Source organism: Asparagus officinalis, chromosome 5, assembly GCF_001876935.1.
Source record: "Asparagus officinalis chromosome 5, Aspof.V1, whole genome shotgun sequence".
In the NCBI taxonomy this organism is placed as follows: domain Eukaryota; kingdom Viridiplantae; phylum Streptophyta; class Magnoliopsida; order Asparagales; family Asparagaceae; genus Asparagus; species Asparagus officinalis.
Genome location: NC_033798.1, coordinates 77,004,066 through 77,021,249, shown reverse-complemented (window position 1 = coordinate 77,021,249; position 17,184 = coordinate 77,004,066). Strand labels below are relative to the sequence as shown.

Genomic DNA, 17,184 nt, shown 5'->3' with positions numbered 1-17,184 from the left:
TTAAGCCATTTGAATATACACCCCTCACTGCATTAGCTGCAGCGGAGCTATCTATTCAAGCTGGAATGGTGCAAAAAAATCTAAAGTGCAAAAAAAATCTGAATAGGATAGTAGTAGTAGTAGTAGAAGGAGGAGGAGAGGGAGGGGATGAGGGGGCCGAGGTTGACCTAGAGGAGGGAGATGGGGACGGAGGAGAGGAGGACGATGGTGCGCTGGAGGGAGAGGGGAATGGGAGAGGAGGAGGAAGAGGAGAGGGAAGGTACAAATTTAATAATTTTGAGAGGTAAGAGGTTTAAAACAAAATTTCTCGCCGGAGTTTTGAGAAAAATGCCTTATTGACAAAAATGTCGAGCTTTAATGTCTTGTCGTCGCCAGAGTTTTTAAAAATACTAAACTGACAAAAACGTTCGTATAAATATACCAATTTGGTATTTTAGCCTTCAGACAACCCTCATAAAGTTGGTGCTTATCTGAAAGTAATTCAAAAAATGCAAAAGTTGTGAGGGTTAAAATGACATTTTCGAACAATTTAAGGTCATCCCAAAATGGACAAAATCTCTTGGGAGGTTCTGTGGAAATTTACCCTTCTCTTGCACCAAGAATGAGCATTGAGTTTGGAGAAATGATAGAGGCACACTCTCCACCACACCTTCAACCACACCTCCCCTCCTGCTACAGTGCACCGGGGCCCACTTGAGATTTAAATTTTAAATCTCAAGTGGGTCCCGATGCACTGTAGCATGAATTTAAATCTCAAGTGGGCCCCGGTGCACTGTAGCATGAGGGGAGGTATGGTTGAAGGTGTGGTGGAGAGTGTGCCTCTAGTGCCTCTCTTGAGTTTGTAAGCTGCACGTTGTGAACTTTGTAAGCAGCATCCGAATTTTGATTTATACTGCGTATAAAGCTGAAAGGATATTTGATAATGAAATGCCGTAGTTGGGGGATTTTGAATTGGCACTCAAAACTAACTGTAAGTACAAAAGTTCACACCACAAACAAAAAAACGCAGGTGAATATATGTGCACGCATTTGAATGTTGCAGGCCTTGAAAGACACTTAATAACTCCACTGACTTGGAATTTACATCACAACAGAAAAATCTACAAGTGAATATGTTTGCCTCTGAATGAAGGTGAGAGCATACTCCGGTGACTTACAGCTCCGAGGTTCTACTGCCTTCTGCTAGTCATTTGCTCGACTATTTCTTTCCATCTAATAACAATAGGAAGCAGTCAATGCTTGCTTGATCACGCTTTCATGAACGGTGATGATTGCTCTCAAGTTTTATGTAGTCTTAGGGAGCACGCAACCCCCGTCATGTTAAGATTTTCTGAAAAATATCACCAAAGATAAGAATTAGGATGCAACGGAAATCAGACTAGATTTATTCCAACAATAAATTTAATGAAGGTATATCAGTTCAATAAGAAAAATCCTTTTTATTTTTTGCCATGAAAGTATCAGAAGATCGATTTCGAGCGAAAGAAATTAGTGAGAATTTAGATCCTTGGTTTGGCAATAAATTTTACGTCTCGTGGTAAAAAGGCCTCGGTTTCTAACAGCTTCCCGTAAGACAATTATTCCCTTGTTAGTCATGACAAACATGCTTCTTGCGTGTCGAAAGATAAGACTTATCGATGCAATGAATGCCTCAGATTTCAGTCTTCGTAACTTTCTTGATGGCCAAGTTAATTCAGGGGGGGATCGGTATTCATACTCAAATATAATACTAGGTTTGCAGGAAACTAACATACCAATAAATCAGAATTAACAGTACCCGATTCGAACTATTATCCTGCAACGTACCTTAGATTTCTGTACTAATCCCTGCCAAGACAGACAGATGCATGTACGTACGCACGCGAGAATAATTAGCTTTATAATTTGCCGCGCAGGAGGTACTTACTTTCCTAAGAGCAAGTGCAGCAGCCTCCCAAGGAGGCTCCTAAGTCCTAGTTGGCAGTAAGGTCCACCAGGAAGCTCCACAAATTTGTGGAGCACTTGGGAGGAAATACATGAAACAATAAATGTTTTTGAGTACCGCGCCGGGATCAACAAGTTAGTTTCGACAAACAAATGCAGTGACATAAACATATGATTAAGTTAGCGAGCTTCTTCCATCTGACCAGAGTAAACTACGACGACTTTAAATCGCACAATCAGAATCGCGGAAAGGAAAAAAGATTGAACACGCACCTTTTTTTTTCTTCCTTTTTTGCTGTCATCGGCCAAAAGTCAGATCGGTCAGTTTCCATCGCAGAGAAACTGTACAAAAAAAAAACACAGCTAGAAATGGAACCATAATCCTCTTTCTTTTATTTTTATTTTTTTATGGCCATACAAGGCTACGAGGATAAAATGAAAATAAGGCTTCCGCTTAAGACACGGACACCCCGAAAGCAGGTGTACACGTCTAAAGCTCAAAGAATCCTTTAGCGATCGCTGAAAATAACTAATTAATAATTTCCCGAAGCTCCCCATGCCCATCAGCGAAGTGATGGAATAATCAACACTTCCATCTTCATCTTAACTTTGGGGCTCACGAGATCCATCTCCACTTTGCTCTTGAGAGCACCTCCTTCCGTCATATTCATTGGATCCTATTAATGGAAGTTTCTTATTCCAACAAGCGCTGCGCGTGCGCACACACACGCAGAGAGAGAGAGAGAGAGAGAGAGAGAGAGAGAGGAGAGGGGTGGAAATCACACACCTTGAATTGATAGATCTGATTAAAAAAAAGAGGAAGAAGAGCAGAGGGCGGCGGCTCTTTGGAGTACAGGAATCGCCAGCTGAGGGAATTTACGGGAGAGAGCTATTTATAGACTTATCTGAACGAGGTCTGACCTAATTAGTCAGCAGTTACATTATTGTCCTCTCAAGGATAGGTAAGTTTGTACGTTGTACTTAGAAAAAGTGGTAGCCCTTAGTTTAGGGGGGAAAAGTGAATCAAGAAATTTTCTTTTTTTTTGCAATTTTTATTTATTTATATTGAGTATAACACTTCTCTATCTCGTAGCATAGAACTAGCATGAGAGCATACCGTAGTTATTACTATAGAAAAGGAGCATGATATTTAAAACATAAAAAAAAGAGGAGAGGAGAGTATCGGTTGTATTATTTTAACCCTATTTTCCTACAGTTTGTTTTCCTACTATAATCAGGATGTCAGAATGAGAGTTTGACGCTAACTTTATCGTAAGTATAATTTTAAGAAAGGAGTAAAATAAATGTTTTCTTTGCCAGCCGTACATTACAACTTGGCAAAAAGAAATTGCTTCCTATGTATGCATGTGTTTGTGTATGTATATTAGTTTGGCTTTCGGAACTCGTTTATTCAAACATGAGAAATAATGAAATAACAAATATTCGGACGTACATTGAATAACATTGTATGATCCTTTATGTTATTTATTTCTCTTTTAAACTAGATATATGTATAATAGTAGTGTTAAGATGTCTTGGATCCTAACCTATCAATCATTATATCCAATTTTTGTTTCCATTTTCAATTGTTTTAGGACCTTTAATGAGGATATTTAGGGGACTTTGTTTTTGGAAACAATTCTAGAGGTATACGGTTTGCTTTCAACTGTCAGTTATAAATAGGATGTGAACGTGGGGCCACATCCACACCCACTTGATTGCCAGCTGGGAGCTTCTGAGGTGGGAACTTCGGAGGTGAACAAATTATTCAAAGACGCGTTTTCTGATTGAGTGGGGGCCACACCCGATTGCTTGCTTCCTTTAGCTCGTGAAGAGATTTGTTTTTGGCATGGGGACCACAAAACGTATGGGAGGCTAGGGAAGGGAAATGTCCAGCGGATCTTTGATTGAGATTTGTTCTTTGCGCGTGATTAGCAGGCAAAAGAAAGCCCACCCGATTCATGTGAAGAGCTATAAATAACGACGTGAGTTTCTAGGGCTCTGTGTGCGAAGTGAGGGGACGAAAGAAAAAGAAAAGGCAGGTGGTTGTACAAGGAGCAATGCAAGGCAGGGACTTCTGTGTAAAGAGGGGCTGTGTGCAAGTGCTAGGAGCCGACTTTTGGGTAAAAGAGGGCTTCATTGCTGCAGAGGGCAAACGCAGAAGAAAGTTTGGCTGTTGTCCTTTGGGTTTTGGCGGCTGTTCTTTGGGTTTTGGCTGCTGTCCTTTTGTGAGAGGTTTAAGAGATTGTGTGAGGGTTTAGATTGTGTGATTGCACAATAAGTGGTATCAGAGCTCCGGGTTGGACTTGGGAGATTGTTCGAAGGATTCGCTATTGGATTCTTATTTGAAGAGTTAGATCTACAACATGGGTGAAATAAGCACATCAGGATCGTCTCTTACGAAGACGATACATAGTTTGAGCATCAATAACATGAAGATCGATGTTCCGAAGTTTGATGGCAAGATCAATTTCGGTTTGTGGAGGTGTCAGGTGATGGATGCGTTGGACGCTCAAAACTTAGAAGAGACTCTTGAGTTGCAAGAGAAACCTGCTGATATGGAAGAAAATGTTTGGAAGAAGATGAATAGTAGGGCGTATGGGGTTATTCGATCATGCTTGATGCCAGATCTTATTTATGATTTGATGAATGAGACGTCGGCGAAGAAGATGTGGGAAACACTCAATGAAAGTATTTTATTAAGAGCATTGAGAATCGGCTTAACTTGAAGAAAATGTTTTACCAGTTCAAGATGAAGAGGGGAGTTTCCATCAGGGAGCATGTTAACAACTTTACGAAGCTACTTTCAGACATGGCCAATGTGGATATCATGGTTGAGGATGAAGACAATGCGATACTACTTTTGTGTTTGTTGCCTGAGGATGATTATGGTACCTTTGTTCTCACTATGATTAATGGAAGAACTACTGTTAGTTATAAGGAGGTGACCTCAGCGTTGGTGAATTATGAGTTGAGGAAGAGTATTGATGAGTCCTCCGAGAAGGCATCGGGAGATGCATGAGTAGTTCAAGGCCGTGGTTCAAACCGAAGAAGGAGGTCACAGTCTAGAGGTGCACATCGTAGGATTCGTAGGAATCAGTATGCTTTTTATAAAGAGGATGAATATTGGAAATCTGAATGCCCAAAGTTAGATCGAGCCGAGAAGAATAAGAAAAAAATTGTACAAGCTTCAGAGGTGAATGTTGTCAAGACTAGTAGCAACAATTCAGATTCGGATTCTTCAGGCTATTCGTTATCCGCACTACCATCAGTTTGTGATGCCGACTTTACGGAGTGGATGTTGAATTTGGGTGCTTCTTATCATGTTTGTCCTAGGAGGGATTGGTTCTCCAGCTTTCAGAAGTTAGAAATAGAGGATGTTGTGCTCATTTGTAATGGACATGCATGCTCTATTGGTGGTATTGGTACTGTTTCGGATTAGGATGAGTGATGGGATGATGTGAGAATTGGATGATGTGAGGTTTATTCCGCAATTGAAGATGAACATCATTTTACTTGGAGCTTTGAAGATAGTAGGCTATAGGGTGACCTTGGTGGATGCACGCTTGAAGGTCATATTGGGGTCCATGATTATGATGAAGGGCGTCAGAAGGAGCAATTTGTATTATTTGTTCGGAAGCACGACGATTGATAGGGAGCTGACGACTTTATCAGATTCGACTAGACTGTGACGTTATTTGATGCTGGGTTGTTTGATTGGTGATGCCATGTATAGGTTGTTGAGGAGTGCTTTGACCTGTAGTTTGAAGTCCTGTGAACCCATTGGTATGAGCAAGAAGACCGATGTGGAGTTTGGCACTTCTATCCATCATTCGAGGGATCTTTTGAGGGATGTTCATTCAGGTATTCGGGGGCCTTCCAAGGGAGCATCATTGGGAGGTAATAGGTATGTGATTTTTACAGTTAGGGATTGCTCTAGGCATTGGTGGGTTGCAACCAAGTCCCGTTGGTGTGAAGTCCTAGAAGCTCGTAACAGATGGAGGAAGTGTGTTGGTAGAAAGGTAACCCGACGTTCTGATTATGGTAGGGGTTCTTTCTTGCATTTGTGCCGAGCTCACGACAATAGGAGACACTTTATTGATGTGGAAACTTTGAGACGACGAGGCGAGATGGCAGATTTTGAAAGTTGTTCCTTGCTGGAGGAGGATCGACGTTTAATGTCGAGTATTGACATTGGTGTGCGGGCTACAACATGTTTGGGCCATCTTATGTATAGGTTACCGACTGCTACATATAGAGATATGGGATTTGGTGGAGCTGCTTCAGATTTTGGGTTACGTCGGATGTTTGGCTACCCAATATTTGGTCACATCGTGGATGTAAGATTTGATCCGATAGCATATTTGGGAGTCGGAGGCATGTTTGATTATCAAGTATTGGTTTCTGACTTTATTCTGAGTAGATATGTCATGTTTGACTCTTGGCAGGTGGAGAGTGATGATCAGATCTTTGGAACATCGCAGCGGGTGGAGAGTGATGCTACTCCACGTTGGGTGGAAACTCCAGATCATACTGCATTATTTGGGATTCCAGCTGATGTGACACAGATTAGGAATCATGTTGTTTCGGATGTAGATGATAGGTTGATCGTTTTGAGTGCAGCTGATAGATACAGTTTGGATATGACCATTGGTTTACCTCAGGTGGAGGTGTTTGAGGCCATTGGAGGTGCTATCAGCCGCAGACTTGATGATATTGGAGAAAAGTTGCGAACTCTTCTATTAGATTGAGGTTGTTCACGACCATTTGGGTGAACTACGTGAGGCTTGATTCCTTGGACAAGAGGATACGTAGGCAGTCTTTATGATGCAGCCGATTTGGTGAGTTGATACCGATATTTGGAGAGTGTTCGCATTCTCATTTGGGTTCTCGACTTATTATGGATTGAATCTGTTGTCGTGAATTGTTTCACTTCATACTGGACGCAACAAGTGAGACTTTTGGTTTGGTTGGTGTCGGCTCAGTTTTGTGAAAACTTCACCGAGGTGGAGAATTGTGAACGTGGGGCCACATCCACACCCACGTGATTGCCAGCTAGGAGCTTCAGAGGTGGGAACTTCGGAGGTGGGAACTTCGGAGATGAACAAATTATTCAAAGACGCGTTTTCTAATTGAGTGGGGGCCACACCCGATTGCTTGCTTCCTTTAGCTCGTGAAGAGATTTGTTTTCGGTGTGGGGACCACAAAACGTATGGGAGGCTAAGGAAGGAAAATGTCCAGCGGATCTTTGATTGGGATTTGTTCTTTGCGTGTGATTAGCAGGCAAAAGAAATCCCACCCGATTCATGTGAAGAGCTATAAATAACGACGTGAGTTTCTTGGGCTCTGTGTGCGAAGTGAGGGAATGAAAGAAAAAGAAAAGGCAGACGACTGTACAAGGAGCAGTGCAAGTCAGGGACTTCTATGCAAAGAGGGGCTGCTGTTAGACCCTAGAAGGGGGTGATTAGGGTCTTAAGGCTAAAAAGTGTAATAAAAATTAAGACAAGCAACAAACTACAAAATGAACAACAATAGAAATAGACATAGAGTAAGGAATCGTTATCCTTATGACGCGCGATGTATTAACGAGGTTCGGTCCGCTGATATATGTCCCCGCTCCCCACTCTCGAGGAGAAATCCACTACACAACCCGATTTGGAAGCCGAAACTTCTTCTACACAACGATCTCCTCACGATCTCACAACTACACAGTTGATCTCCACTAGATCACACTCCCACATAATTGATCTTCACAAGATCAAGCTCTCAAACAGTAGCAATAGTGTAAAAGCTCTCTCTTTACAAGTCCCTACGGCAAAGAGAAAGATTAAACTGAAGCTGGGATGTGAACTTGAGAAAACACAGAAAACAGGTTTTGAAAATTTTGGCTCTTAGTAAACAAAGTCTTTGGTTTTTCAAAAGCTTGGGACAAAGAGGAAGAAGGAGTGTATGAATTTTTTTAAATAGAGGAGAAACAACTGTTTGAAACCCATACCCTAATCCCTAAAACCTGGAAACAATCGGCGCTGATAATTGTACCAGAAGACCGTTTTAATTAAGCGGCGATCGACCATGCTATTTTCGTGGTCGACCGCGAGATAGTTTAGAAACTGAGAAAAAGTCTAGAAACTTCTGCGGTCGACCGTGGGAAATCTCGAGCTCACGGTCGACCACGGCGGTCGACCGTGAAAGTTTCTGCTGCCCACTGACGAATGAACTCAGGCGCAGTCGACCGTGGCGGTCGACCGCAAACTGATACATTCAAAAAAACCTGGTTTTGACTCTCTTAAAAATCCTGTAAAATATTTAATTGACTTCCAAAAATTTGTGAAACTCTATAAAATCTTTTTGACATTAAAAATAAATTGTTTGGAAAAGGAATTTTGCTAATAGGTCCTCATACTTGTGAAAAATAATATTTTTGTGAAAATGCTCAAGACTATAAGTATGAAAATGTGTGTGTGATATCCCAATAGCTTCAATTTAAATCTAAACTATTTGCCTACATTTTAGCACTAGAGAGAAAATAAAAACTGGCTAATATTCTTACGTAGAATACAATTCTTTGAGTCTTGATATAGCTTGAGTTGGATGAAGCTTTTTATTGCATTTAGTGTTCTTGAATGAACATTGCTTCATCACTATGCCTCCTCCTCCTTTGGATATCATCGTTGTAGCAATATTCCATCCAATCCTCCATATATGGCACTAACATGCTTGATATGTATATATTAACTACATTGTCACTTAACAAGCAATTAGTACCGATAATGGTGGTTGTAAAACATCATCAAAACATAAGGGCTAACAATCTCCCCCTTTTTGATGATGATAACCAACCATTATATAAGAGAAAAATAAATATAGCTTATAGATAGTAGCTCCCCCTATCTATGAGCTCCCTCTTACTATGTGCACAAATGAGGAGATTTCTCTCCCCCTTTATCATCATCAAAATGGAGTAAAAAAATAAACAAAAATGCATGTGAGATACAACTAAACAAGTAAGCAAATAGAACTGTTACATAGTGCATAAGTCCAAACCATTTCTTATGCGACAAAAATCATCTTCACCAAGAGGCTTGGTAAATATATCCGCTAATTAAGATTTTGTGTCAACAAACACAAGGGATACATCTTGTCTCTCTACATGATCGCGTAAGAAATAATGGCGCACATCAATATGCTTGGTTCTAGAGTGCAAAATTGAATTTTTTGAAATATTGATAGCACTAGTGTTATCACAAAAGATTTTTATATTTTAAAAAATCAAATCATAATCAACTAAGCTTTGTTTCATCCACAAAACTTGGGCACAACATAAGCCGGCGGCAATGTATTCCGCTTCCGTAGTGGATAATACAACACAATTTTGTTTATTGGAAGCCCAAGAAATAAGAGAATTGCCCAAGAATTGGCATGTTCCACTCGTACTCTTGTGGTCTACCTTACATCCGGCAAAGTCGGCATCACAAAAACCATATAAATCAAAAGAGGTGCTTTTGGATAAAATAAACCAAGAGCAATAGTTCCATGCACATATTTAATAATTCTCTTAACGACAATCAAGTGAGATGCTTTAGGAGAAGCTTGAAAACGTGCACATGCACACACACTAAACATGGTATCGGGTCTACTAGCGGTGAGATAAAGAAGACTACCTATCATACATCGGTATAGTTTTTGGTCAACATCCTCACCACTATCATCCGCATCAAGCTTGACACTTGTACTCATGGGAGTTGGTGCATGCTTAGAGTTCTCCAAATTGAATTTTTTCACCAATTCTCTAGCATATTTGCTTTGAGAAATGAATATCCCATCCTTAGTTTACTTAACTTGGAGCCCGAGAAAGAATATGAGCTCTCCCATCATGCTCATCTCAAAATGATTTTTCATAACCTTAGAAAAATCCTTGCAAAAAGATTCATTAGTAGCACCGAAAATGATATCATCAACATATATTTGCACTAAAATAAAATCATTTTTCATTTTTTTTCACAAAAAGAGTTATCAGTTTTTTCTTTAGAAAAGCCATTTTCAAGAAGAAAACTAGAGAGGCGAGCATACCAAGCTCTAGGAGCTTGTTTCAACCCATATAAAGTTTTTTGAACCTGGTAAACATGATTAGGAAAAACATGATCTATAAAACCGGGGGGTTGCTCAACATATACTTATTCTTCTATAAAACCATTTAAAAAGGTACTTTTAACATCCATTTGAAATAATTTTAAATCTTTAAAGCTAGCAAATGTCAAAAACATCCTAATAGATTCCAACCTTGCAACCGGTACAAAGGTTTCGTCATAGTCTATGTCCTCCTCTTGATTGTATCCTTGGGCAACCAAACGAGCTTTATTTCTAGTAACAATGCCATGTTCATCAAGCTTATTTTTAAAAACCCATTTAGTACCAATAACACTAGCATTGTTAGGTCTAGGAACTAATTTCCAAACATCATTTCTTCGAAAATTATTTAGTTCATCATGCATAGCTAAAACCCAAAATTCATCATTTAAAGCATCATTAACTTTCTTAGGTTCTAGTTGAGATAGAAATGCAACATTACCACACTCACTCAAAGCCTTTGAGCGAGTAACAACCCCTTATAAAGGACTCCCAATAATTTGCTTCTTTGGATGATTTGATGCGAATTTCCATGCTTTGGGGAGTTCTTCTTGTACATGAGTGTTGGTGCTTTTCACATCTTTTTGTGCTTCTATTGAGGGTGTATTTATAGGTTGCATAAGTTCAAATCCTCCCTCAACATCATCATCATCTTTCCTAGGTAAAATAACTTATGAACCAATATTAGTCACATCAAAAGTAACGTTTATAGATTCTTCAACAACAAGAGTTCATTTGTTGAAGACCCTATAAGTCTTACTTCGAGGAGCATACCCTAAACAAATGCCAACATCAATTTTGGAATCAAATTTATCATGGTGATCTTTTGTGTTTAAAATAAAACATTTACAACCAAAGATACGAAAATAACCAATAAAAGGAGTTTTTCCATAAAATAGTTCATAAGGAGTTTTCTTAAGCTTTGGTCTAATCAAAACACGATTTAAAACATGGCAAACCGTATTGACGGCTTCCATCCAAAAATATTTAGGCAAATCAAAGGAGTTTAACATAGTTCGTGCCATCTCTTGTATAGTTTGATTTTTCTGTTCAACAACACCATTTTGTTGTGGTGTTCTAGGAACGAAAAACACGAGTTATACCACGATGAGCACAAAAATCATAAAAAGAAATATTTTGAAATTCATCACCATGATCACTTCTAATTTTAACAACTTTCAAATCTTTTTCATTTTCAATTCTTTTAACATGATTTAAAAATTTATCAAAACATTCATCTTTGCTTGTAAGAAAAATGGTCCATGTAAAACGAGAAAAACCATCAATGATAACAAAAACATAATGTTTACCTCCAAGAGAGGTAACACGCATAGGACCAAATAAATCAAGATGAAGTAATTGCAAAGGTTTAGAAGTTGATACATCATTGATGGATTTGAATGTAGACTTAGTTTGTTTACCTTTAGCACAATCTTCGCATATGGTATCTTTGATGAAATACAAATTTGGTAACTCTTTAACAAGATTTCTCTTGGACAATTTTGAGATCAATTCCATGTTTGCATGTCCAAGCCTCTTATGCTAAATCCAAGGATTTTCATCAATTGCCGCAAGGCATTTCACATCTTGATTCACTAATTCATTCATCTCAAAAATGTATACATTAGATTTTCGATTAGCAATAAAAATAATTTTTCCATTCATACTAATAATGCATTTGTCCGGTTTAAAGTAAATATCAAAACCTTTATCACTTAATTAGCTAATGCTAAGAAGATTATGATTCAAGCCATTAACCAAATAAGCATTTTCTATAACGGGAGAGGGTGTCTTACCAATACACCCAATACCAATGATTTTACCTTTCTCTCCACCACCGAAGGAGACGCTACCTCCTTCAATCCTTAATAGGATTGTAAATAGCTCTTTGTTGCCCGTTATATGATGTGAGCAACCACTATCAAGATACCACATCTCTCTACGTCGTTATCGTGATGTTCCCTACAAGAGATGAAGGTGTAGTAACTTTAGGTACCCAAATATTGGGTCCTTGGTGGTTAGTAAGCTTGGTACCTTTGGGTACCCATGTCATGCCATAAACTTCATGATTATCCTTGATCCTACAATGAGTAGAAATGTGTCCATGTTTCATACAATATGTGCACACAAAATTTCTCTTGTGTGTTTGAGCATGATATATATGAAATCTATTTCTACCATGGTGATGATGATTAACATAAGCATGAGTAGGTCTAATCCCACCACTCTCAATTTCTAGTCTTTCAATTTTGGATCTTAATTGCTTATTCTCAAAATCGAGATCTCCTAGCAATTCATCTTTTAGTGCAAGAGAGGTTTTTAGTTGTTCTAGTTTGACATCACAAGAAGCATGCAACTTTTTAAAAGAAGAAAATTCCTTTGACATTCTTTTAAATTCAATGTTCAATTCTTCTAAAGCCGTTGTTTGCGTCGAAAGTCGATGTATTCATTGTGGTATTCATTACAACTTTAGTCGTTACAATAAAAATAAGAAAAAGATAGTCTTTTTATAAGACTCTTATACAAGAAAACAAAAATTACAACTCTCGTTAAAACAAACGCAGGGAGATCATTTATCGGTCTTCTGCTTGCGTGGGATCTTTACCTGTGCTGGAGTTTATCTATGGACCACCATTGATTAGATCCGGTTGCTGAAAAATTAGGCAGAGCTTCGCCTTCACTGAGGGAATGTTTGATTTGAAGCGCTGAAATCGACCAAGCGAAATCAGGACTCTTCTCGAGATTAAGACCAAACCTAATCTCAAGGAAATAGGGGAAACGGGCGTCGGATCTCTCGAACTCTCCTTCTTATTTTTATTGTAACGACTAAAGTTGTAATGAATACCACAATGAAATTCGTACTCCTCAATCCGGCAGTACCTCGTCCTCTTGATAATAACTCCGCCCCGCTGAAAGGAAGCCCTAGGCTTATATTTATAGGGCTCCAGATGCGGGTTTGTGGATGAGAATGAGTGATTCGGTCTTATCTTCAGTTAATAACTGATTAACCACGTTTGGGGATGATATCTAGGCAGTTATGAACCTCTGGAACAGAAGAAACTGATCGAAACAGCCTAAAAACGCGTTTTGGAGGTTACAGATAGTTCTGGGCGCGAGACGGACTGATGTGACCCGCGTGAGCGCGGGGCGGATGGATCCGACCTGCCGCCGCGCGGGTCGGACTAATCCGACCCGCCGCCACGTGGGTCGGACTGATCCGACCCGTCGCTGCGCGGGTCAGTTTGAGATATCTTTGGTATTTTGACCTTAACTCTTTCGTACGACCTCCGATTAAGATGATTCAAGATGCGTTGGAAAGCTGACGAAGAGATCTACAAGTTTTATGTTTTTATATTTTTCAGATTCAAATCACAGCATAGTCAAAACTTCACTTCTTTGTGCGGTCAGATCACTATAGCGCTGGTCGGATTACTGTAGCGGGTTGGAATCACTGCAGCGGATTGGGTCGGATTACTGTAGCAGGTCACTCTTCGGTGACCCGTGGTTACTGTAGCATGGGTCACTCTTTGGTGACCCGTGGTTACTGTAGCGCGGGTCATGTTGTGGTATCTTCGGTATTTTGGTCTTAAGTCTCTCGTCCGACCTTGGATTGAGCTGGTTCAAGATGCGTTGTAAAGCTGACGAAGATACCTACAACTTTTATCTTTTGAGTTTCCTCAGATACAAATTATAACATGGTCTAAATGCCAATCCTTTGTGCGGGGTACTTTGAGGTGTTTGACACTTTCTGACTTCTCCGGACTTGTATTGCGCATTTCGTCATTCCGTTGACTTGTACACTCCAATGATTCACTTCGTATATTCGTTAGCTTCCATGGGGTCGGATAATCATTTTCTGACTTGAATGATGACGCTTATCGTCTGCATTTCGTCTTGAGCCGTGTGTAGGAACCTATAGGTATTTTTACACGCCTACAGCCGTAGCTAGATCACATTGAATGTAAAAGCATTCACTCTCGGTATCGGATATTACCTCTTGTTCAAGGGCCATGAAGAAAATGTTAGGATCATGAAGAGTAAGTTTAGCTCCTTCTTCGTTACTATCCGAATCACTTGGTTCGGATTCCTCCCATCTGGCATACATAGTCTTCTTCTTCTTGTACTTCATATATTTCTCCTTGAGCTTAGGGCAATCCTTAGCGATATAGCCCGATTCATTACACTCAAAACATTTTCCTACACGTGAAGAAAATTTGTTGTTAGATCAGGGGTTAAACTTCTTGTTTATTTTTATGAGTCTCGAAATTCTTCTAGAGAGGTGAGCCACTTCTCTAGAAAAATCAACTTCACTCTCCGACGACGATGATGAGGAGTGGTCACTAGCTCCTTTGAGAGCAACGGTCTTCATCTTTGGTGATGGCTCCTCAACTTCTCGTGGGGGTACTTCCTCCTTCTCCTTTCCCTTGAGCTTTTTCTCATGAACCTTAAGCTTGCCGATGAGGCCATCGAGGGCTAGAGTGGTGAGATCATGAGCTTCCTCTATGGCCGTAGCTTTGGGTTCCTATATAGGAGTCAATGAACGGAGGATCTTGTAGTTCGTCTCTTGGATAGTTAATTTCTTGTCAAGACCATGCAATTCATTGATTATGTTAGTAAAGCGAGAAAACATAGCATCAATGGATTCATTTGGAAGCATCTTAAATAACTCATATTCATGCATAAGCCCACTAATCTTGGATTCCTTAATTTGTGGGGTTCCTTCATGTGTAATACACAATTTCACCCATATTTCGTATGCGGTTGCACACATAGAAACGCTATTATACTCGTTGGGGGAAAGACCGTAAATTAAGGCATTCATATCCTTGGCATTGAGATTGGCTTGGTGCCTTTCTCCATCGGTCATAGTCCCGACTATGGGCTTTTCTACATATTTCTTCTCTATGAGTTTCAGGATGTCAAGATCAATGCAACGAAGGTAAATCCTCATCCTAGCCTTCTAATAAGCAAAATTACTACCGGTGAAAATTGGTGGTCTAGTGGTGGATTGTCCCTCTAACATATGCACATTCATTGAAGCCTCCATAAGATCTTTTCTTTAAGGTAATTAAACCAAAAACTAATATAGAGACCAAGCTCTGATACCAATTGTTGGACCCTAGAGGGGGGGTGATTAGGGTCTTAAGGCTAAAAAGTGTAATAAAAATTGAGACAAGCAACAAACTACAAAATGAACAACAGTAGAAATAGAAATAGAGTAAGGAATCGTTATCCTTGTGACGCGCGATGTGTTAACGAGGTTTGGTCTGCTAACCTATGTCCCAGCTCCCCACTCTCGAGGAGAAATCCACTACACAACCCGATTTGGAAGCTGAAACTTCTTCTACACAACGATCTCCTCACGATCTCACAACTACACAATTGATCTCCACTAGATCACACTCCCACACAATTGATCTTCACAAGATCAAGCTCTCAAACAGTAGCAATAGTGTAAAATCTCTCTTTTTACAAGTCCCTATGGCAAAGAGAAAAATTAAACTGAAGCTGGGATGTAAACTTGAGAAAACACAAAAAACAGGTTTTGAAAATTTTGGCTCTCAGTAAACAAAGTCTCTGGTTTTTCAAAAGCTTGGGACAAAGAGGAAGAAGGAGTGTATGAGTTTAAATAGAGGAGAAACAGCTGTTTGAAACCCATACCCTAATCCCCCAAAACCTGGAAACAATCGGCGTTGAGATTGTGTACAATCGACGTTGATAATTGTACCAGAAGACCGTTTGAATTAAGCGGTGGTTGACCGTGCTATTTTCGCGGTCGACCGCCAAACAGTTCAGAAACTATGAAAAAGTCTAGAGACTTCTGCGGTCGACCGCGGCGATCGATCGTAGGAAATCTCGAGCTCACGGTTAACCGCGGCGGTTGACCGTGAAAGTCTCTGCTGTCCACTGACAAATGAACTCAGGCGCGGTCGATCGTGGCGGTCGACCGCAAACTGATACATTAAAAAAAACCTGGTTTTGACTCTCTTAAAAATTCTGTAAAATATTTAATTGACTTCCAAAATTTTGTGAAACTCTATAAAATCTTTTTGACATTAAAAACAAATTGTTTGAAAAAGGAATTTTGCTAATAGGTCCTCATACTTGTGAAAAATAGTATTTTTGTGAAAACGCTCAAGACTATAAGTATGAAAACATGTGTGTGATATCCCAATAGCTTTAATTTAAATCTAAACTATTTGCCTACATTTTAGCACTAGCGAGAAAATAAAAACTGGCTAATATCCTCACGTAGAATACAATTCTTTAAGTCTTGATATAACTTGAGTTGGATGAAGCTTCTTATTGTATTTAGTATTCTTGAATGAACGTTGCTTCATCACTATGCATCCTCCTCCTTTGGATATCATCGTTATAGCGCATATTCCATCCAATCCTCCATATATGGTACTAACATGCTTGATATGTATATATTAACTATATTGTCACTTAACAAGCAATTAGTACCGATAATGATGGTTATAAAATATCATCAAAACATAAGGGCTAACAGCTGCGTGTAAGTGCTAGGAGCCGACTTTTGGGTAAAAGAGGGCTTCGTTGATACAGAGGGCAAATGTAGAAGAAAATTAGGGATATTTGGAGCACAGAAAAGAGGTATTTTCTGAGCTATTGGTTAGGGTTTTGTTTGGATAGAATTAGAGATTTATTGGTAAGATTAATTGATGAGTTTGAGTGATTTGTAATCTTAGTTTGTACTCTTCTTCTCTATTAGTGAAAAACCCTATCCCCTTCTTGCCCCGTGGACGTAGGCAACTTGCCGAACCATGTTAAAATTGGTTGTTTGTATTTGTGATATTGATTTGGTTCGTTTGGTCTTCTCTCGACGTTCGTTTGATTTGATTTTTCGTAGCACGTTGGTTTGATTGTTTGGTTTCCGCAGCGCTCAACATATGATAGTAGGGATCCTATCAAAATCATCCTTGTAAGAGTGAGATAATCTATACCATAAATAGAAGATCACCCCTTTATATGGGGGATCTGATGGAACTCTTAGGGTGTGATTTCATTTGGAGAGGATCATCAGTAAAATAAAGGTTTTGAAATCTCTCTCTCTCTCTCTCTCTCTCTCTCTCTCTCTCTCTCTCTATATATATATATATATATATATAT

At 39.5% G+C, this 17,184-nt stretch overlaps 1 long non-coding RNA gene across 1 annotated transcript; it reads right to left on the bottom strand.

The window, feature by feature from the left end:
* Nucleotides 998–2,781, bottom strand: LOC109843992. Its single transcript, XR_002247852.1, has 2 exons — nt 2,197–2,781; nt 998–1,330 (listed from the first exon to the last, which is right to left on the bottom strand). It is a non-coding gene; the product is annotated as an uncharacterized LOC109843992 (long non-coding RNA).